The following is a 24,263-nucleotide window of genomic DNA, read 5'->3' as shown; positions in this document are numbered from 1 at the left end:
ATCGTACCGAAATCGCGGTTAACCGTTTAAACGGTACGGTTAACCGAATCAAGTTTCGGGACGGTTAACCACCCATTAAAGTACCCCTACTCAAAGGCCATCATCTTGATTCCTCTTATTTGAAAGATGTTCTAATTGTTAGGAATTAAACACAACTTAGTTAAGTCGACAAGAATACAAAACGGACTTGAAGTCAAATATAAATCTTGTTTGGTTTAATATCTTGTGTTAGGATATCAATATCTTGTTTCCTAATTTAATTAGAATTGTAATTAGGAAATTAGATATATTTTTTTATATGTAACAATATGTAGAATTATTTAGACTTGGGGAGCAAATATAATTCTAGTATAATTCTAGTAGACGTGGGTTTCTAGTTTAGCCTATAAAAGGAGTTTAGGCCTATCTAGAAAATAAGAGGGGAAAATAAATTCGTGAGAGGAATTATTAGTTGAGGGGTTATATTGTATTATTTTGCAGGAACTTAATAATACGGTAATATTTGAGGGGAGAAAATCTAAATTTCCTCACAAACACTTGTGTCTTTTATTATTATTTTTGTTATTTATTCTACATTTTATTTGCGTTTTGTTCCTAATTCGTTCGTGACACGTGTTTAGTTATAACACTAATATACACCCGTTATGAACTATGGCGAGGGATTTCCATTTTGCTTTTATACGGAGTACATACTATTTTAGTCCCGTCAATTTTGTCTCTCGTAAACTCCACCTAACCAAAATATTAAGAAAGCAACACATCTCCAAACGGACAATCATGGAGGGATTGAGGAACAGAGGGAGCATGAAAATAGTTAACAGGTCCATTATCATACTGTACTAATAACTGATTTCATAAGAAGTGATTTTAACATTATTTTACGAGTAATAATGCAACAATACAATAAACAATACCAAAAGGTCTTGCGCGCACAAGGTGTACAATAAATTTATTGTACACCAAGATAACTTTTACTCATTTTTCTATAACTTTAACCTAGTTTTGATTAACTTTTATACTAGTAAAAAGAAAGTCGATAGATAAACATTTTAAAGGGTTAAATGATTAATTTTATACATTATTAGTGATTTTGAAGAAATAAGTTTTATTAAAATTAAAAAAACAATCACTAAAAAATAGATAACTTTTACATATATAAGCTTAACTTTTAAGCATTTTGAGTTAACTTTTACTACGGTGTACAATATTTATTGTACAACCCTTGTAAATAAGAATTTGTGAAACAATACACCCATTTTACCTTAAAAAAAAAAAATTATACCACGAAGTTTAAATCCGAGTAATATTAGACAAAATTATTATATGGTCAAATGGGTGTATTGTTTATTGTATTGTTTAAATTTGCGGCTCTTGATATTATTGAATAATAATAATAATAATAATAATAATAATAATAAATTATTATTATTATTATTATTATTATTATTATTATTATTATTATGCTTTTGGCGAATTTGGTGTTTATTCCGCAGGTGATGTTCGTAACTATACTTTTCTTGCTTCTTGATTGCAGTCTTTTGGTTTGCAGACAAAGCTTCTACGACATGTTGATATTGTTGGTCATGGTCGAGCATTTGAGGATGCGTTGAGTCTATTTAGTAGAACGGTGGAGTATGACATTCTGAGTAACCCTAGTGAGGTCGCTGCCCCTAAACTTATGAAGAAATTGGCAGATATATATTTCACAAAGGTTACTGCATTTGCATAATCCACATTCTCTTTATCGTCTCGGCAGTCGACATTATGGAAATCACAGAAGGGAGATCACACCTCTGCTTGGCTTCGTGAGGTCCCCATATCAGGTTTGGGGCAGACGATGAATGCTAAGGCCTACCGATGTGTGTTGTGTTACCGGTTGGGGGTTCCCTTGTTCTCTGTTACGGTGTCGTGTTCTGCTTGCTCCAGGGTCTTTGCGGGAGACATCTTTGGTGATCATATTATGCCATGTGCTGGCATCGTGTGTATTAAACATCGTCATAATGTGGTTCGGGATACCCTTGTTGATGTTTGTTATCGGTCTGGGATTTCGGCGCGGAAAGAGGTTGATATTGGTCTATCTGGAGGGAACGATGGAGCTCTCCAACCAGCAGACGTGTTGCTCTACTCTTGGGATCGGGGCTGTGATGTGTGTGTTGACTTGACGGGATCTTCTCCATTGACACAGTCTGGGTTGTCTGGCTTTGCCCCGGGCCGGGTTGTGACTGATGCGACTATTCGGAAGCGGGACAAGTACGAAGCACGTTGCAGGGCCATTGGTTATGGCTTTCTTCCGTTCTCTTTCTCTTCTTTGGGGGAGCTGGATAAGGATGTTGTTGCGTTGCTGAAGCGGATTCAGAAGTTTTCTAGGACACAAGACATTGGGGCTCGTGCAGCTGCTCATATTTTCACCAGGATAGGCTTTGCTATAGTTAGAGGAGTGGGGACCAGATTGTATCTCGGCTTCCCACTAATTATTTGTAAAATGATTGACTTTGTTAGCATTTGATTTATAATAATAATAATAATAACAATAATAATAATAATAATAATAATAATAATAATTTGGAAGATTGGTGATGGCCATTACACTGCAGCAGTCCGTGTTCTTTCTTCTTCTGGCGTTACGCCTTTAATGAGGCCACTCTTGCGGATTTGCAGTCGAAACACCCTTCGTTTCCAGCTCCGTCCTTGCCTGATATTCATGTTGATGACCATCATCTCATGGCTACTTCAGCTGTTGTTTTGGACCGGATTAGGAGTTTTCCACGTGGCATATCTTGTGGGAGGGAGGGGTTACGAGCTCTGCACCTTATGGATTGCTTGAGTGGGGCTGATGTGGCTGTTTCTGATGAGTTAGTTGACTCAATTTCTGGGGTGGTTAATCTCTTTTTAGCTGGGAAATGCCCTATGGGTTTGGGTGAGTATGTTGCTAGTGCTCCCCTCACCCCTCTTGTCAAGCCCGATGGTGGTATTCGTCCCATTGCTGTTGGTACTGTTTGGCGACGTCTGGTTTCGAAGGTTGGTGTTGTTATGGTATGCCCGTCTTTGGGTGGTTATTTTGATGGCTTCAATTTGGTGTCGGGGTATCTGATGGTGGTGAGGGAATTCTTCATGTTGTGAACAAGTTGATGGAGGATCGGGGTTCTGATGTGGGTCTTTCTATGTTGTTGGTGGATTTTCAAAATGCCTTCAATTTAGTTGATCGAGCGGCCATGTTGCGTGAAGTTCGTCTTCGTTGTCCGGGCATTTCGCGGTGGGTTGAATTCTGCTACTCTACTCCAGCCAGATTGTATTATAGGGAACATACATTATGGTCGTCTCAGGGTGTGCAGCAGGGTGATCCCCTTGGTCCTCTGCTCTTTGCTTTGGTTTTACAACCCCTGGTTTGTAAAATCAGGGACGCGTTTGATGTATGTCTTCAGGCTTGGTATTTGGATGACGACACTATTATTGGTGATATATACCTTGGTGGTGGGGAAGGTTCTGCAGTTGATTATGGAGGACGGGCCTTGTCTCGGTGTAAATCTTAATGTGGAGAAGGCCGAGGTTTTCTGGCCTACTGAGGACCCTCGTAGCAGGCTTGTGGGAGTCTTTCCCCCTGATATTGCTCGTCCTTTGCATGGTGTTAAGTTGCTTGGAGGTCCCGCTAGTTCCAATCCTGCTTTTAGTGGTGGGCTTGTGATGCAGAGGCTAATCAAGACCATTGGGCTTATGGATAAGGATGCTTAGCTTGATGATCCTCAGTGTGAGTTGTTGTTGCTTAGGGCATGTACCGGAGTTTCTAAACTCTACTTTGCTTTGCGTACTTGTCCTCCTGGTATTTTTGAGGCTGCGCAGCGCACTTTCGATGAGGCTCTTCGATCTTCTTTGGAGCGTATTGTTACTGCTTCGGGGCCTAGCTTTGGCGATTGGCAGTGACGACTTGCCACCTTACCTTTTTCTTTTGGCGGACTTGGTGTTTATTCCGCGGATGATGTTCGGCATTATGCTTTTCTTGCCTCTCGGTTGCAGTCTTTTGGTTTGCAGACACAGCTTCTACGGCATGCTGATATTGTTGGTCCTGGTCAGGCATTTGAAGATGCGTTGAGTCTGTTTAGTGGAACGGTGGAGTATGACATTCTGAGTAACCCTAGTGAGGTCGCTGCCCCTAAACTTATGAAGAAATTGGCAGATATATATTTCACAAAGGTTACTGCAACTGCAGAATCCACCTTCTCTTTATTGTCTCGACAGTCGGCTGTGGAAATCGCAGCAGGGAGATCACACCTCTGCTTGGCTTCGTGCGGTCCCCATATCAGGTTTGGGACAGACGATTAATGCTAAGGCTTATCGATGTGTGTTGTGTTACCGGTTGGGGGTTCCTTTGTTCTCTGTTACGGTGCCATGTTCTGCTTGCTCCAGGGTCTTTGCAAGAGACATCTTTAGTGATCATGCGGTGTCATGTGCTGGCATTGTGGGTATTAAACATCGGCATAATGTGGTTCGGGATACCCTTGTTGATGTTTGTTACCGGACTGGGATCTCGGCGCGGAAAGAGGTTGATATTGGTCTATCTAGAGGGAACGATGGAGCTCTCCGACCAGCAGACGTGTTGCTCTACTCTTGGGATCGGGGTTGTGATGTTTGACTTGACGGGTTCTTCTCCTTTGACACCGTCTGGGGGTTGTCTGGCTTTGCCACAGGTCGGGTTGTGACTGATGCAGCTATTCGGAAACGGACCAAGTACGAAGCACGTTGCAGGGCCATGGGTTATGGCTTTCTTCCGTTCTCTTTCTCTTCTTTGGGTGAGTTGGATAAGGATGCTATTGCGTTGCTGAAGCGGATCCAGAAGTTTTCTAGGACACAAGACATTGGGGCTCGTGCTGCTGCTCATATTTTCACCAGGATAGGTTTTGCTATAGCTAGAGGAGTGGGGGCCCAGATTGTATCTCGGCTGCCCACTAATCATTTGTAAAATGTTTGACTGTGTTAGCATTTGATATAATAATAATAATAATAATAATAATAATAATAATAATAATAATAATAATAATAATATTTAATTTTTTGGAGCTCTCCGACCAGTAGACGTGTTGCTCTACTCTTGGGTTCGGGGCTGTGATGTGTGTGTTGACTTGACGGGATCTTCTCCTCTAACACAGTCTGGGTTGTCTGGCTTTGCCCCAGGCTGGGTTGTGACTGATGCGGCTATTCGGAAGCAGGCCAAGTACGAAGCACGTTGTAGGGCCATAGGTTATGACTTTCTTCCGTTCTCTTTCTCTTCTTTGGGCGAGCTGGATAAGGATGCTGTGGCGTTGCTGAAGCGAATTCAGAAGTTTTCTAGGACACAAGACATTGGGCTCGTGCTGCTACTCATATTTTCACTAGGATAGGTTTTGCTATAATTAGAGGAGTGGGGGCCCATATTGTATCTCGGTTGCCCACTAATCATTTGTAAAATGTTTGACTTTGTTAGCATTTGATTTATTGATAATAATAATAATAATAATAATAATAATAATAATAATAATAATAATAATAATAATAATAATAAATGACATGGTGTTAGATGGTGAAATCCACTTAGTTTCAAAAAAAAAATGGTGAAATTCACTTAGATGCAAAAGAACTTGGTGATACAATCAAGAAGTAAATAAATCAACAAGGAAAAGACTATGATATTTCTTTGTCATCACTTCCATTAACAGGGTTTTAAATTTCAGTATTTGGCCGTAAAAGATCCACAAGTCCTTTGGAGTAATATAAAAGAAAGGTATGACCACCAGAAAACTGTGATCGTTATGCACTAGTAGAAAAAACCCCTGTTGCAGCCCCCTTGTTGCAGCGTACATGTATAAATACGCTTCAACAACCAGTCGGTCAACGCGGGTCAAACCCTTTAAAGGGTTATCGCAGCGTACATTTTAGTTGTTCGCAGCAAATGTGTTTGTTGCAGCGTACAAAATAAAAGCCCGCAGCAACAACCCGACTTTATTGCAGCGTACATGTTATTGCCCGCTGCAACAAGTCCGCGTTTCAAAATTTTTTACTTTCCTAGGTTGCAACAAACCGCGCTCAAACGAGCGGGCTCAAACGTACGTTGTTCCTTCTCTTATAGCTCCAAGCTTTTTCCCTTAAACAAATATCCAAGAAGCCGTCGAACTCAGCCCTGCGTCGCCGTCGAACTCAGCCCTGCGTCGCCGTCGAACCCAAGCGTTGCTCAGCCCTGCGTCGCTGTCTTCGCCGGTGTGTGGTGTTCTCGCCTCATCTCCCCCATCCCGTTCAATTCTCGCGCAGCCTGTCACTGAAAGATATATTCTTGGTCGGCCGGGGTTTCAGCATCTCCCCGTCGCGTCGTGGTTCCGGTGGTTGCTCGGCGTCGTGGTTCCGGTGGTTTCTGTATGGTGTGTTCAATTTCTATTTTCGTTTTTTATTTTCGTTTTCAGATTAGGGTTCAATTTTAGTTTTTGATTTTCGTTTTCAGATTAGGGTTCAATTTTAGGTTTATGATTGACAAAATCACATAGTTTTGAGTTCGATGATTTATGGGTTTCTTAGGGTTTGTTCAAATGATGTTTATGGGGATAAAGTCATAGCAACCAGTGCAGTGTTTGGCACAGAAATCTGGCCGGCTGCTGAGTATGGTAGAACCATGTATACCATCCGTCAGAGGATTGGTCCTCTCTTCATGAAAATGCAGAAGCGCTTTGGAAACCTTGATTATGCTGGTGAGTTGTCTGAGAAGGATATTATTCGCGCTGAAAGGAATTCTGGTTTTATCAGTGACCGTGTCAGAGAGATTCAAGTAAGCCAACCCAACCTCTCACCACACTACTTAGTACCTATATCATCTATTCATCTGTAAACTTATATTACAGTTTTTATTTCTTTGCAGCGCCAAAATTACCAGAGAAAGATGGAGACTAAAGAAAGTAGGGAAAAGGACCTCCGGGAAGGCCTCCAACTTTACAAGTATTTATCAATCCATTCTTCTGTTTGCTGTTACTCAGCTGTTTAATTATGTTATTTCATCTTCTTTAATTTTCTTGTTTTTTATAACATCAAAGGAGCGGAAAATACGAGGAAGCACGAGAAAAGTTTGAATCTGTTCTAGGTTCTAGGCCTACTCCAAATGAAGCTTCAGTGGCTAGTTACAATGTTTCTTGTTGCTATTCTAAGCTTAATCAGGTATTACTCGTCTCCCTCAATCCTCTTCTTCCTCAGTTATTTTCTACTTTGGTTATTATGGGATATCCAATTATGAGTACCCTGGTTGATGTGCTGACAATTATTTTTGTAACACAATCGAGCCTGAAATAATTAATACCCTGTATTCCGTGGGTTTAGTCGAGATAACAATGTAATTTGATTAGCAACTGCATTGTGTCCTGAAGATTTAGGGTTGTGAGTCACGATTAAAGAAATTAAGTTAAGATGTATGTTTGCATTAAAGGTTGTTGTTGACTTCTTAATTTATATGTAGAGAATAAGTCAATCAGACATGTATGGCATGATTAATTTTCTAAAGTTAATGTAAACTTGTTTTCTTGCAGGCTATCACTTCTACTGGGACAAAGAAGGGCGAGTTGTTTTTGGCTGATGTCAGCACTAAGTTGACAAACAAGAATATTACCACCGATGTGAAAGTTGATACCAACTCCAATGTGAGTTTGTTTATTTGTATTACTACGAATTGATTCTATGATACATTACGGTTTCATTGGTTTATAGGTTTTTATAATTGGTAATTGTGTAAAATTTGGTGACAGATAGCATTGCTTTCTATGAACATCTTGTTTTACATAATTGGAATCTATTGTAATCTGATTCCAACTTCTTTGCTGTTTCCGTCTTCCGCTCCTAGCTTTTCACCACCATTACGTTGATGAACCTGCCCCTGGCTTGAAGGCTATTTTTAGTTTCCGTGTTCCTGATCAGAGATCTGGCAAGGTACCATACAATTATCTTTCTAGTATTTTCTTACCTAAAGAGGCATGGTTCAAAATACTACGGGATAATGGTTCTAATTTGTGGAGTATAAATTATGTTAACAGGTTGAGCTTCAGTATTTGCATGAGTATGCTGGCATCAGCACAAGCCTTGGTTTGACAGCAAACCCCATTGTCAACTTTTCTGGTGTTTTTGGAAACAGTACTCTTGCTTTGGGTACTGACCTCTCATTTGACACTGCTTCTGGAAACTTCACCAAATGCAATGCTGGGCTGAGCTTTACTAATGATGATCTCATTGCATCTGTGAATGTGTAAGTAGTTTTTGTTATACTAATCAGCAGATTATCACTTTGGTATATCCATGTGCAACATTTAATTGCTGTTCAGAAATTAAAGAAAGAGAATCACTCCTATTCTCATTTAACAATTTTCATATTGGTAATTCATATTATCTCTATATGCGTGTATCCTAGAAATAAATTTGGATTCTGCTTGTCGAAAACTACTTAATAATGTTCTAATCTTTCACCTTTGGCTGTTGTTGAGTGTATCATTTGAAAGCTGGATACTGGATATACATTTCTGATACACTTGTGATTTTGTTTACTTTTGGGTACTGCAGGAACGACAAACTGGACATCTTTATACTCATTTCAATCTATTTATTCACATTTAAGGCTTATTGGGTCGTTATAGGTCATATTAAGGCTAAAATGAAGCATTTTCCCTCCCAACTTTGAACTAAAGAACCTAAGGACTCATTTTATACTTATTACATGTTTAATATGAATAGTTTTAACTTTCTAACACTCATTCCAATCTACTTATGCAAATTTAAGGCTTGTTTGGTCGTTATAGGTCATATTAGGCTAAAATGAGGCTTTTTTGCTCCCAAATATAAAATAAAGAACCTTAGGACTCATTTTAAACATATTAAATGTTTTATATGATTAGTTTTAACTTTACAAGACTTAATCCAATCTATTTATGCACATTCATGACTTCTTTGGCCGTTATAGGTCATATTTAGGCTAAAATGACATTTTCGCTCCCAACTTTGATCTAACGAACTTAAAAACTAATTTCAAACTTATTACATGATTCATATGATTATTTTTAACTTTCTAGGACTCATTCCAATCCATTTATGCACATTTAAGGCTCATTGTGTCGTTATAGGTCATATTTAGGCTAAAATGACATTTTCGCTCCCAACTTTGAACTTAAGAACCTAATGACTCATTTTAAACTTATTATATGATAAATATGCTTAGTTTTAAGTTTCTAAGACTTATTATAATCTATTTATGCACATTTAATGCTTGTTTTATCGTTATAGGTCATATTTAGGATAAAATAAGGCATTTTCGATCCCAACTTTAAAATAAAGAACCTAAGGACTTATTTTAAACATATTACATGATTAATATGCTTAGTTTTAAGTTTCTAAGACTTAATCTAACTACTTATACACATTTAAGGCTTGTTTGGTCGTTATAGGACATATTTAGGCTAAAATGACATTTTCGCTCCCAACTATGAACCAAAGAACCTAAGGACTCATTTTAAACTTACTAAATGTTTTATATGCTTATTTTTAACTTTCTAGGACTCATTCCAATCCATTTATGCACATTTAAGGCTCATTGTGTCGTTATAGGTCATATTTAGGCTAAAATGACATTTTCGCTCCCAACTATGAACCAAAGAACCTAAGGACTCATTTTAAACTTACTAAATGTTTTATATGCTTATTTTTAACTTTCTAGGACTCATTCCAATCCATTTATGCACATTTAAGGCTCATTGTGTCGTTATAGGTCATATTTAGGCTAAAATGACATTTTCGCTCCCAACTTTGAACTTAAGAACCTAATGACTCATTTTAAACTTATTATATGATAAATATGCTTAGTTTTAAGTTTCTAAGACTTATTCTAATCTACTTATACCCATTTAATGCTTGTTTGATAGTTATAGGTCATATTTAGGCTAAAATGAGGCATTTTCGCTCCTAACTTTAAAATAAAGAACCTAAGCACTCATTTTAAACTTAATACATGTTTAATATGCATAATTTTAACTTTATAAGACTCGTTCCAATCTATTTATGCACCTTTAAGGCTCATTAGGTCGTTGTAGGTCATATTTAGGCTAAAATGACATTTTCGCTCCCAACTATGAACTAAAGAACCTAAGGACTCATTTTAAACCTACTAAATGTTTTATATTCTAGTTTTAACTTTCTAGGACTTATTCCAATCCATTTATGCACATTTAAGGCTCATTGTGTCGTTATAGGTCATATTTAGGCTAAAATGACATTTTCGCTCCCAACTTTGAACTTAAGAACCTAATGACTCATTTTAAACTTATTATATGATAAATATGCTTAGTTTAAGTTTCTAAGACTTATTCTAATCTGTTTATGCACATTTAATGCTTGTTTGATAGTTATAGGTCATATTTAGGCTAAAATGAGGCATTTTCGCTCCTAACTTTAAAATAAAGAACCTAAGCACGCATTTTAAACTTAATACATGTTTAATATGCATAATTTTAACTTTATACGACAAGTTCCAATCCATTTATGCATATTTAAGGCTTATTGTGTCGTTTTAGGTCATATTTAGGCTAAAATGACATTTTCGCTCCCAACTTTGAACTTAAGAACCTAAGGACTCATTTTTAAATTATTATATGATTAATAAGCTTAGTTTTGAGTTTCTAGGACTTATTCTAATCTACTTATACCCATTTAATGCTTGTTTGATCGTTATAGGTCATATCTAGGCTAAAATAAGGCATTTTCGCTCCCAACTTTAAAATAAAGAACCTAAGGACTCATTTAAAACTTATTACATGTTTAATATGCATAATTTTAACGATCTAAGACTCGTTCCAATCTATTTATGCACCTATAGGCTCATTGGGTCGTTATAGGTCATATTTAGGCTAAAATGACATTTTCGCTCCTAACTTTGAACTAAAGAACCTAAGGACTCATTTTAGACTATTAGGACATTGTCATTAGTTTCTTGAATGTTAAAATGTGATATTTAATTTGTATTTAATCTAATGTTTAATTTAAATTTCTGTTTTTGTAAAGGTCTACACTCCGAGGATTGCGCCTTATGCGAGGAATTTGATGTGGTTCGTGAGCAATGGGCTAAGTTTTTTACCAACAAGTATTTATTATTGGCTTTAGCGCGCTTGATCGAGTTGGTTTAGTTGTTATAGAATAAATTTTATATTAAAATGTATGTTTATGTTGAAATTGGAACATATATTTAAATGTAATATGTGCACTTTGGTTTTGGGATATATAGTATACAAAACTCCAGTTGTTGTTTTTATATTTGTTTTACAGGTTGCGTTATTCTATTATTGTTTTGACAGGTTTCTATATTTGGTGCAAGGCACTCTACGTATCCCTAAACAAAATTAGAATTTTCCCCCCAAAAGTGCTTTTTTGCAGCGTACATATATGTTGTACGCTGCAACAAGGGAAAAAAATTTCGCAAAAATTCAGACTTGTTGCAGCGTACAAATAAATGTACGCTGCAAAAAGTTGAGTCTGTTGCAGCGGGCTTTTATATGTACGCTGCAACAAGTCCAAAATTTTGCCAATTTTTTGGCACTTGTTGCAGCGTACATATAAAAGCCCGCTGCAACAAATCACTTTTTGCAGCGAACTTGTACGCTGCAACAAGTTCAGACTTGTTGCAGGCCCCCCAGTTGCAGCATACGATGTACGCTGCAACAGGGGTCTAAAAGCCCGCTGCAATAAGGGTTTTTTCTACTAGTGATGATTGGTTACACTTAAAACTACAAGACTTTAAGTCTGTAAGTGAATATAACTAATCTATGTTCAGAATTACTTCACAGTTGAAATTATGTGGAGAGAGAATCACTGATGCAGAAATGTTGGAGGAAATATATTCAACCTTTCACGCAAATAATTTTGTCCTGCAGACACAATACCGTGAAAAGAGATTTAGGAAATATTCTTAATTATATTTGTCTCCTTGTGGCTGAGAAAAATAATTAACGAGTTGTTGATGAAAAATCATGAATCACCCCCAACTGATTCTGTTCCATTCCAAAATAGCACACAACAATAGTGGTCGAGGAAGTGGAAGAGATCGAGGCAGAGGTGGTTCTCTCAAGAACTCATATTCCCACCAGAATTGGGACAAAGATAGTAACAAACAAGAGAAAGATAAAAATGAGAATGTGACCAATGTATGTTATCGATGTGGAGGAAGAAAAGGTAATTGGTCTATTGAAACAAGGGAGATTTTATAATAGAATTTACCATAAACTTAAATATGTGGGTCTTGCTCTTCCTTGAAGAAAATTATTAATCAAAGGTGTTATAGGTTGAAATTCAAATATATTTACCCTTGATTTTTTTACAAGTCGAAATAGGTTCACGACTTAAGTCTGGATATTTGACTATTAAAGGCCTGCAAATCCTTTTGGAGATGCACAAGAAAATATGACCTTGAAAACTATAATAATTTCTAAATCTAGCTTATTGTTAAGATGCCCTATATATCTTTTATGAAATTAGTGTGGTCATGCAAACACAATAATTTTGAGAAAGATTTAAGAGAGTTTTTAATTAGTTCATATATTGTCTTTTGGTGGATGAACAAAATAAAGAAATCCTGGAGAAAAATCTTATGGTCACATTCAACTAGTTAAATCATTCCCCAAAGTGAATGAGAAATTGTATGACTATATATAAACAGTGAAGATAATGTCAATAGTCATGATCGAGAATGTGAAAGTAAAATATAGTATAATCATAGGTGAATAAATGAGTATGAATGTAATTTCAAAATGCACATATACACATGAAATGAGATTGTAAATGATGAAAATCATGTAAAAGTTAATGATGAGAAAACATAAATTTTATATGTGGTTGGATGTGGAAAAAGAAAATATAATGGGCCCATTACACCAAAACATCTTGTTGAGTTTTATTAGTACTCATCACAAGGGAATGAATTGTAGATAAACATAGTGTATGAAGATAGTGAAAGCATACGTCTAATAGACATTGATTGTAGAGCGCTCTCCGAACTAAATTTATAAATAAATACATGCAAGAATTAGGGGAGATAGCTCTCAACATAATAAAATTAGTAGTATATGATCAAGATTATAATACAACGATGTTGAAATTGGTACAAATATTTGTTCATATCTTATTGACTCGCTTTATGAGAATGAGTGCGAGACTAGATTCTGAAGATGGATGATTTTGTGATATGTACCAAAATTGTAATGGATACTCTTGAAGAGTACAAGCTATCTTCCATAAGTTTTGTTTAGATTGGCTTGCCGTTATAATTGAGACACCATCAGTTTGTGTCGTTTTATCACATCATAATGTTGCCAACTTTATATTATCATAATTACAATGATCACTTTGAAAATCTAACCCGAAGTTGGAGAATGAAATATTTCATATAATATATTACATGATGTGATCGTATAAGCCATCCGGGTTTAAGAATACCCGTCATGAGAATTTGAAAATTCATGTCAGATAAAGTTTATGTGCTGACACTCCCTCGCATAATGATGAGGTTGAGTTGTATTTTAATTAAAAATTTACAATGAATCGATCGAGAAAATAAATACATACAAGAGATATTAATGATTCTGAAAAATTGTATAATGATAGGTGATTTGAAGTTCATCATGATAGTAAGTGGTCTAAAGTTCACCATAATGATAGTAGGTGATTTGAAGATCACCAAAAAGTTTAACTTATTACAAGTGCTTTGTGATTTATTTTAGTATCATAAATAAGCTATAAATCTCTTGATTGGGGCAATCATACATCATCACGAAAAGAGAAAATATGAAGAAAAATAAGTACATATTGCACCTACTCCCCATAACCAATGTTGATATCCAGAAGAGAACAAAAGTATGAAATATTTATCAAAATACACGTTGAAAAGTGTATTATTTAGTTGGTGAAAAATTTATTCCCCATAATAAATTGAAAATATTTTCCCAACTTAGGGGGAGACGAGGAAGAGTAGGTTGGCAAAATTGAAAGATAATAAATTGATCCCCATATGAGTAAATGTACATACCAACTTTATGTCATCGAAGTATATTTGAACATAAATAACTTTGAGTTGATTGTGTTAAATTGTTACATGTTCAGAGGCATAAAAGGTGTATAATGGCCATAATGCTCGATGTTACCACATTAAGTGTTGAGAATTATATATCTTGCCAATATTTATTTAAATCTCTACACCTGAAGTGTAGATTATATATACGGTTCCAACATAGTGCGAAATAAATTTATTTATATGAAAAGGGCAAGATAGTGCAGGTGATGATATTATTGGAAAAAAAAAACACACTAATATATAGTGTATGAAATATCCTTGAAGTGGTATACATATCTGAACTAAAATAGATGTCCTATGATAAAATTTTAATGGTACCAATTTAATATGTATTCATATATCATCGTTGAATAGCATGCAAAATATATATTAACTAATACTTGATGATGTTGGTATAAGATTTAACCGATATGCATATGCGAAATGTAATGGACTTGAGAATGAGGATCTGAAATAAACGTTCTTGTTGATGTCGACATAATCATAATGATCAAAATGAGCTCATGGACCCGAAGTCCAAAAAGTTATGGAGTTTATAATCCACACTGTACATTGTTTTTCATTCCGAGTATTATATTTCTCTGCATGTGTAATTAATAGGTAAATGCATCATTCATCATACATTTAGTTCATTGTACATTTTATAATTGTATGATTTTGATTTATCCAGTTATGAATTTTATATTGTATGAAAAGTTTCTAAACTATTATCATGACGTACATGAATATGCATTCAACGCATAATAAGACAAATTTGCAACTTTGGTAGAAATTTATAAGAGGAGATTCTTACTCCGTTGTGCTAGTAGTTGCAAAAGAAGTATATGATGTTGATTTAATAGCATGTTATGATTCATGCAAATAAAAGTTCTTGAAGAGATTATACATGATTTTCTTAAACATCTAACCCTTTGAGTTTTGCATATAAGCATCCCAACATTGATGAGATATTATCAAAATTCTAAAAGTGTGTTTTTAAAATGTCGTCTCAATCAATAGTTTGATTACTTGAGAGTTTTAAAATATACATATTAATTTATTCATGAAATGAATGAAATGAATTCTTGTACAAATATGAATCATCTTAAAATTAATATAAGATAAAAATATGTAATGTCCTTCCAATGGATATTATGTTACGGTCCAAAAGAACCATAAATAACATTATTAGCTATATTATACTTACAAGTTGGACGATGATATTGTTATTTATCATGTATTCCCATGAAAGTATGACCAAAGAAAGTTTGATAAATATTGATCGAAAACTACTATTTATGACCTTCAGAAGAAGGTATATATGTCCAATATGTATGGATAAGTTTTGTAATATATCAGAAAATGTATCTCGGGTGAAGCTAAAGTATTATTATATTATGCACCGGAAAACTCAAAAACAAATGTATCGAATGAGATAGAGAAAATCACATGATCTTCAAGCTATTATTTTCAAAATATTGGTGATATAAATATTCACCTCATCTGTTCCAGTGGAGAGTTGAAAATTCAAGTTAAAGTTTTGGAGAATCAATTTCAAGGAACTCCATGCTGCTACATTTGAGAAGCTACTCAAAAATATTGAATTGATTGCATCAGAAGATCTCAAATGATGTATTCTTCAGATGGAGAAATATAAGTTGCACTCTTTTTCTATTAATCAAGGTTTTGTTCCACTGGGTTTTCCTGGTAAGGTTTTTAATGAGACAACATCTCAAGAGTATTATGAAGAATGATATACTTTTTTTTTTCTTTCACTAGGGTTTTATCCCACAGGGTTTCCCTAGTAAGGTTTTAACGAGGCATAATTTTCAATAATGGACATCCAAGGGGAAGTGTTATGAAATATTACATGGATGCCCATTATACCCCTAATCTCTTTCCAGAATATACTAATCTTAGAGTTTATTGTTCTCCAAGCAAACCCTATTCTATTGTATATATATATATATACCTCGTTGTTCACGGAATAATACACACATTTATTCTCTCCAAATTTCTCATCTCTTTCTCTTTATTTCACAACATAAGATACATTATGGAGTTAATTATATCTTCTCTCAAGATCTTTACCAAGTTTGTTTAAAATAAGAAAAATAAGAAAATTTACCGTCTTGATTCGGAGATGAATGTCTTGTGTAGTAAAACTTCCGACAGATTTAGTAGAATATCTAAGGGTGCATCTGAATTTACCTAATTTTCACTTATTTTTTTCTTCTTCTAAATTTACCTGAATTAATTACTTGTCAAAACTTATTTTAGTTTTAAATTATACTCGGGTAACCCTAATTTTCTTGAACTTAAGGTTTTGTTCTGCTCACCTTATATCCATTTATATGAAGAAAAATAAATTCAAATAAGTTTATATACATCCAGGAAAAACAAATGCACGTTAACCACTTATAGTACAATTTATAACTAAAATAAGATCTAAAAAGTCCAGAAAAAATAAGTGAAAACATGTAACAGAACGCATCCTTAACTGTACTTATTTTTTTTGAAACAAGTGGAAATAAGGTCAACATAACAAAACCTAAAGGGTCTATCTATTCAACTTAAATAAGATAAAATAATTTAATTTTAGATAAGACAAATTCATATTAGTTCAGATAAAATAAAAAAATTTAAATATTTTCTCACACAAATAAGCATTTCAGATTTTTTTTTTCCAGATAAAATATGATATGATAAGTTCAAATAAAATAAATCTAATATACTAAAAACTAAAGTTAGAATTATTATAGAGTTATAGAAAAGTAATTTTGACACATTAGAAATTAATTTTGTCACACAGCTTATTAGTAGTGCACGAAAAACCGTGGCACAAATATGCCTAAATCAACTTTTTAGTATAAAAATTAGGGGTGTTAAATCGGATCAACAGATCGAGTTTGGGTCAGACTCATCGGATTCGGGTTGAAAGATTGAACGGATTAATGTGGCTAACGGGTCGGATCGGATTGAAGACTTAACGGATCGGTTCAGGTCGGATTTTTATGCACGGGTTCATATCGGATCTGGTTGTAAACGGGTCGGATTGTAGTCGGGTTGGGTCGGATCGGATCGGATTGGAACATGACGGATTGTTAACGGGTTTAGCCGGACTATAACGGGCTCGAATTCATATCTGGTCGGATTAATCAGATCACGGACTAACACGGGTCGGATTGAAACGGATTTAGCCGGGTTATATCAAATTCAGTTTCATATCGGTTCGGGTTATTATCGGATCGGGTTATCCGGTAGCGGGTTGGAACCCGAGTCGGGTCTATTTGGTTCCAGAGTATATAATTATAATATCGATAACTTAATTAGGAGACGAAAACAATAACTAACTTTTAAAGGTTAAAAAAAATTAAGATCGGTAATATAAGTTATTGAGTATAACTTAGTTTAATACTACACCCGTTCCTGAAAGTTCTTTACGCCTTAAATCTAAATCAATTATAAGTTTCATTTGAGCAAAGCATATAAAGGGAAAATGAAGTACAAGTACATCGTATAACTAATAGTCATACGCTTAATTGGTAGTGCAACATAATTAATGTTCTCTTGTGGGTCGTGAACGGTTTGGGTTAAACGGGTTCGGATCAAAATTGGTTTAGATTAAAACGGGTCATGGGTTGAAACGGTTCGGACTAAACGGTCATGGGTTGAAACAATTCGGGTTAAACGAATTTTCCTCGGGTTGGAACGGATTCGGGTTCAAACGGATCGGATCATAAACGGATCGGATTGGGTCGAACTCGTGTTGAATAATCAGACCGTATCGAATTTCGGATCTTAACTCGCGCGTTCTAAACAATTCGAATTCTAAACGGTCGAATAAACCAATCGTATTCACTGTATCGAATCGAGAATTGACACCCCTGACTAAAATCATAGACCGGGGTTTAAACACATACGTATGTGCGAAAGGTAAGCATGAGTCCATGAGATGAAGTGATAAGAATGAGTTAGTACAGTATTTATTTGAGTTGGATGTTCCCTGATTTATTGAGGGTCCAATGACAAGATTAGTGGGCGCCTCGTTGTCGGGAAACTCTGAAAGTGGAAACTGATCCAAACTGTCTAACAAAGCTTTTAGGCCCTATGCTATGAAATGCGGTGGATCAGGTTTTTTTCAGGGGGTGTTTAAGCTTTAACTGCCAAAAAAAAAAAAAAATTTAAAATATTAAAAACACTTTGACTGTACCATTCAAGTGATTAATGAAGAAGAAGTCTATTTTGGGGATAATTTTAAACGTACAAGAAAGTTTAGAAAAGGGGTGAAAATGTAAGTATGTAGATGTGATTGAACTCAGTGGTCCATTTCTCTGTATATGACATTCTTTTATTTACTGAGGATCAGTAATTCAGTATGTAATTATGTATGACTGTATGAGGCGTGCAGTGTGTGTGTGACTCATGAACCAAGCTTGGGTCACCTTCCTATAATAAATAAATGGATTTTTAGTGCACCCCCTAAAATAATGCACATCACCATCACAAATAATGCAAAAATGTTCTCCTGTTTGTCTCTGACTCTCTACAAGGAGAATGATTACCTCTATAATAATGCCAAAAATTTAAGGATGTGTTTCATTTACTTGATTTTCACATAAACATTATTTTTTTATAATTTTTTTTTCTAAACTTATATTGAATTTATTGAAATTTATTGTACGAGTAATTATAAATTGTACATGAACTTATATATCTTATCTGAAGTTAAAATAAGATGAAAATAAGGTAATAGAATAGGGCTTAAATAGGAGAATATTTACATCTACCTGTAACGCGAAGGTAATTTACATGTTAATTATAGACCATAAAAACATGGCTTACTAAACCCCATCCTTACCCCATCCTTTTATATATATATATATATATATATATATATATATATATATATATATATATATATATATATATATATATATATATATATCAGGATTTGGTGAGAACCACCCCTTAAGATGAGAACTGAGAACTAATCTCAGCCGTCGATCAATTGAATCTAATGACTGTAAAGCTACCCGAAATTTCGAAATTAATAAGGGTAAAATGGTAATTGACCCGCGTTGAATGACCTCCCCCAACTCCTCAATTTTTAGAATTTCTTTCTCTCTCTTCCTCCCTCTTCCCCTGCGAATTCTCTCACTCTCTCTCTCTCTTTCAATCTCTTCCTCCTTTCTCATATCTTCTTCTTCTAAATTCATATTCCGGGATTTGTTTTTCGTTTCTTCCGTTGCCCAGGTAATTCCCTTTTCAATTTTTATTTTCGAACAAGTGAAATTAGGGTTTTTAGTTCTTATTCGTTTGTTGATGTTGTGTTTACTTTTTCTGATGTGTTGTGTTTACTTTTTGTCGATGCCGTATTTACTTTTCATTATTTTTTGTTTACTTTTATCCGATGTTGTGTTTACTTTTTCTAATCTTGTGTTTACTTTTTCTGATCTTGTTTTTACTTTATATCGATATTGTGTTTACTTTTGATTATATTGTGTTTACTTTTACTCGATGTTGTGTTTACTTTTTTTGATCTTGTGTTTACTTTCTGTCGATAGTGCGTTTACCTTTGATTATATTGTGTTTACTTTTACTCGATGTTGTGTTTACTTTTCCCGATCTTGTGTTTACTTTCTGTCGATATTGTGTTTACTTTTCTTGATCTTATGTTTACTTTCCGTCCATTTTGTTTTAATCCAACAACTATCACCAGAACCTGGTCCTATATACTTCCTCCATTCTTATTTACATGACACAATTGTACTTTCGACACTATTCACACATGTTCCTTTGATTTACTTTTGTGATTTATACATAAGAAAAAACATAGTCGTGTGGAATCTTATTAGATTCGTATCAATAAATATTTTTTAAATATCAACTTTTTATAATTTTTTCTTATCCATAATAAAAGATATTAACGTTTGAAATCGTGCATTGGCAAACGTGCCTAAATAATTGTGTCATTTAAAAAAGAATAGAGGAAGTATATATATATATATATATATATATATATATATATATATATATATATATATATATATATATATATATATATATATATATATACTCAAATGAGAAGGGAGCTTAAAATGAGAAGAATGAGAAGCAATCTCGTGCATTCATTGTGATCACATCTAATCGTTGAAAAACATTTACCTACCGCGTTAGTAATGGCATAATTGTAAATAATGCAAAAAAAATTCGACCAAATCATTCAAATATTTTCTCTCTCCTGACCCAAGTTCTGCTCCCTTTTCTCTCTCTTCGTGAGTTCTCTCAGGAGCTCCTTATTCTCTCTCCTCCATTTTCACTCTCCATCCGTGATTCTCTCTCGTCTCCGCCGCCGTGTCCTCGCCTGCTGCAACCACCGCGCCTCCACCATCTCTACGCTTCCATCGTCTGTGCGTCGTCTCCTCTATTGCAATTGGTGAGTGATTCTTTGCTGATTTATGTAAATTGTAGGTTTATTTTGAGTTTCGTTGCAATTTTGGTTAGATTTAATGTTCACTTCATGATTTATTGGTTCAGTTATTTTCTATCTTTCTCTAATTGATTCTTCAAATTGTAGATAATGAGTGAACTTAGGTCGAATTGTATTTAATTTTCTGTCGAATTTTGGTGCAATTAAGTAGGTGTTGTGATTGATTTTCGTAGTGTGTTTGAATTATTATGATTAAATCGAATTGGATAGTAATTTACAGTTTTTTTAGGTCTGTATGATTATGAATCGAGTTATAGGTTACTTGCATTCAGTGAAAATGCCAGAGAAATGTTGGGGTTAAACCCACATACCGTGCCTTCTATGGAGGCTGATAGGCCTGAACTTTCGATGATTGGAATTGATGTAAGAACCCTTTTCATGTCGAATAGTGTGTTGTTGTTAGAGAAGGATTTTGGGGCTGGGGAAATTACACCTTTGAACCCTATTTGAATTAATTCTAAGGTGTCTGGGAAGCCTTTTAGGCAATTTTGCATAGGATTGATGTGGGGATTGTTATTGATCTGGAACCTGCTAGGACTGAGGACCCGAAGTTGTCGATTGCTGGGGCGGTTCAGTCTCAGAAGCTTGCTGTGAGGGCAATTTCACATTTGCAGTCTTTGCTTGGTGGGGATATTAAGATTTTGTGTGATATTGTGGTTGAGAGTGTGAGGCAGCTTACTGGTTATGGTAGGGTTATGGTGTATAAGTTTCATGAGGATGAACATGGGGAGGTTGTGGCTAGGAGTAAGCAGCCTGATTTAGAGCAGTATTTCGGGTTGCACTATCCTGCTACAGATGTACCTCAGGCGTCAATTGAATAAAGTACAAGTACACAAGAAGCGAACAGATTGTCCCTCGGGTCTTAATGGAAAAATTCATGAGGCTATACATTTGATTGGAAGTAATAGCAGTTGCACAAAACATAGTGCGATGATTGCAGGGTATTGGCTTCCAAATAAAAGGAGCTCTAGTAGGTGATTTGATTCTAATTTTAATTGTCATTTACTTTAATTGGGTTTTCAATTGAATTTTGTGCGTTTTACTTGATTTTCATTTTTAGTTTGCTTGAATCAGGGTTCTGTATTAGATATCCTAGAATTGGATAAATTCAAGAATCGATTTGAGATGATTTTCACTGAATCTGTGATTTGTTTTTTTTCCTTTCATGAATATGCAAGTAGTTTACAAGTGTTGAGTTTGGTTATATTTGCGATTCTCTTGCTCCTGGTTTGTTATTCTCCTGGTTTGATGGCTGATGCAGTTTGTATTTTGAGTACAAACAATATATGTGATTCTCACAGGTTGATGTTCTGACTCTCACAGGTTGATGTGCTAACAACATCGTTTCAGGTTTTGAAAAAGGTATAACCCACTAAAAGGAAATGGTTGATTACCAACTGAATTTACCAACCGCCAAAAAAATGGTCAGTAAAACAAAATTTACCAACCGCTAAAAAAACAGTCGCAAATTTACCAACTGAATTCTTAGCGGTCGCTATTTTATAAATTTACCGTCCGCTTGTACAGCAGTCGGTAATTTAGTGACCGCTTTTTCCTATGTTCCGACTACGTAGCAGTCGCTAAATATCCGACTAATTCCAAAAGCCATTTAAAATTTTAGTAACCGCTTATTTATGATCTCCCACCAATTAGCGGTCGGTATTTGTTTTTTATTTTATTTTTAAAAAAGAGCCATCGTTAACATTCCAAAACAATTAATGCCTTACCCACTCAATTCCTAATTGGTAGAAGCAGTCGTTAACATTCCAAAAAAAAAAAAATTGCTAGAAGGAGATCTCTCATTGCCGTCACCCACCCGCGCCACCCCACCACGGCCACCCAGGCTCACCGCCCACCCGCGCCACCCCACCCGCGCCACATTGGCTCACCGCCCACCTCGTCCACCCAGGCTCACCGCCCACCCGCGCCACCCCAAGCCGCGCGTTGTCCCGCTGTCCAGGCCACCCATCCGGCCAGCTACCGGCGATTTGGGCCGAATTTCATACCTCAGCTTCCAACATCCGGACCAGATGACCACCGGATTACCGAATTTCCTACCTCAGGTAACCTTTGTTCTTAATTTTTTATGGTATAATGGTTCAAATTTTCAAACCCTAATTTTGTTGTTATATCAAATGTAGTTTATTCATCGTAAATCTCCGCCTCTGTAAACTCTTCGATCTTTTAAGGGTAAGTATTCTTTTTTCTCTTCTAATTTAGTTGAATTAATGACTTATTATTCTTACTGATGTAGCATAGTCTGCCTTCAATTTTGTTTAATTATTGTCTGCCTTTAATTTTTTTCAAATTGGTTGGTTATAGTGGAAGCATAGTCTTTTTTGGGGGGAAGGATGGATGACGTAACTAAGGACTTTCTTCTTGGAGCTGTAAAAATCCTTCGTGAAATTAAAGCAGCTACCCCTAGTTTTGAGGCCATTTTTCAGCTTATGATGATGCTAACTCTTTTTACCACTTTTTAAAAAAATTTATTTCAGCTCAAACAGAGCATATTGTTGTTGTTGAAAGGGGGAATAGTAAAGGAGTTTTCTGGGCATTGTGGTTTGGTTTTGGAGATAAGGCAATGGTCAATTGTGTGGAGGGAAATCAATTGGGGTTTCAAAAAGATCTATACTCTGCTCTGGAATTCTTGTTTGTTTGGCTTTGGTTTTGATTTCAGTACATCTGCCATGTCATCAAGGTGGCCAGGTGGGTTGTTTAGGAAACGATCAATTAGGAAACGGCAACTTTTATATCATCAATATAACTACTACACCATCCACATCAAAATCAAAAAATTGCATCTTATTATATTATGCGTAAGTAGTAGTAAAGAACTGCTTAATAAAACCCACAAAAATATTACTTATAGTATAAGTGGTGTAGCTGTGTAGTGTAGTACTAGCAAGTAGTAGAATTTTTTGTGTGCTATATTATTTTCTTTGCTGTTGTCTTTTTTAAAAGTAACCCAAGAACGTGTCAATCTTTCACTTAAACAAAAGGTTACACACACAAAACCCACAAAAGAACAATTATGTATAGGATAAGTAGTTTAAAATAGTGATAACTTAATGATTATTAGAGATGAATGAAAATGATTATAAAAAAAATAGCATATACCAATATATCATTGACTGCGTAATTTAACATTGAGGCTATGCTGGTAGCAATGTAGAGTAAGTAATTGTATTGAATTCGGTTAGTAATATGTTTTTTGTGAGATGTGTAGAATTTGGTATCATGAAAAGAAGAGAGCGTAGTTGGATGTATGATAGACTTGATGGGCGCAATCTTAAGCCCGACTTTCTCAAGGGGGTTGGAGAGTTCATTGAGTTTTGCAAAGAGCATCCAACCTGCAATGATGGTGACAAAATAAGATGCCCATGCCCCCTGTGTGATAATAGACGTTTCCATGATACTGAAACAGTTAGAGTACATTTGTACAAGAAGGGGTACATTTGTACAAGAAGGGGTTTGTTCGTAATTACTATCAATGGATATGTCAAGGGGAAAGCTTAGTAGAGTCCTCGCGTGTTCAGCCAAATCAATATCGGGATATGGTTATTGATGCTCTTGGAAATAATCAAGAGCATTTGGTGAATGAAGAGGGTAATTCAGTTGAAGAAGAACCAAATGATGAAGCTAAGAAGTTTATAGACCTTCTAAAGGCAGCTGGAGATCCATTATATGAAGGGA

General features: G+C 35.4%; 1 pseudogene; it reads left to right on the top strand.

Annotated features, from left to right (window-relative positions):
- The first annotated feature begins 5,881 nt into the window (after nt 1-5,881).
- LOC130470559 (mitochondrial outer membrane protein porin of 36 kDa-like) lies at nt 5,882-11,255 on the top strand (annotated as a pseudogene).
- The last annotated feature ends 13,008 nt before the right edge of the window (nt 11,256-24,263 follow it).

This window comes from Spinacia oleracea, chromosome 3 (assembly GCF_020520425.1).
Source record: "Spinacia oleracea cultivar Varoflay chromosome 3, BTI_SOV_V1, whole genome shotgun sequence".
Taxonomy (NCBI): Eukaryota; Viridiplantae; Streptophyta; class Magnoliopsida; order Caryophyllales; family Amaranthaceae; genus Spinacia; species Spinacia oleracea.
Note: the sequence above shows the minus strand (reverse complement) of the source record. Positions and strands in the feature narration are given on the sequence as shown.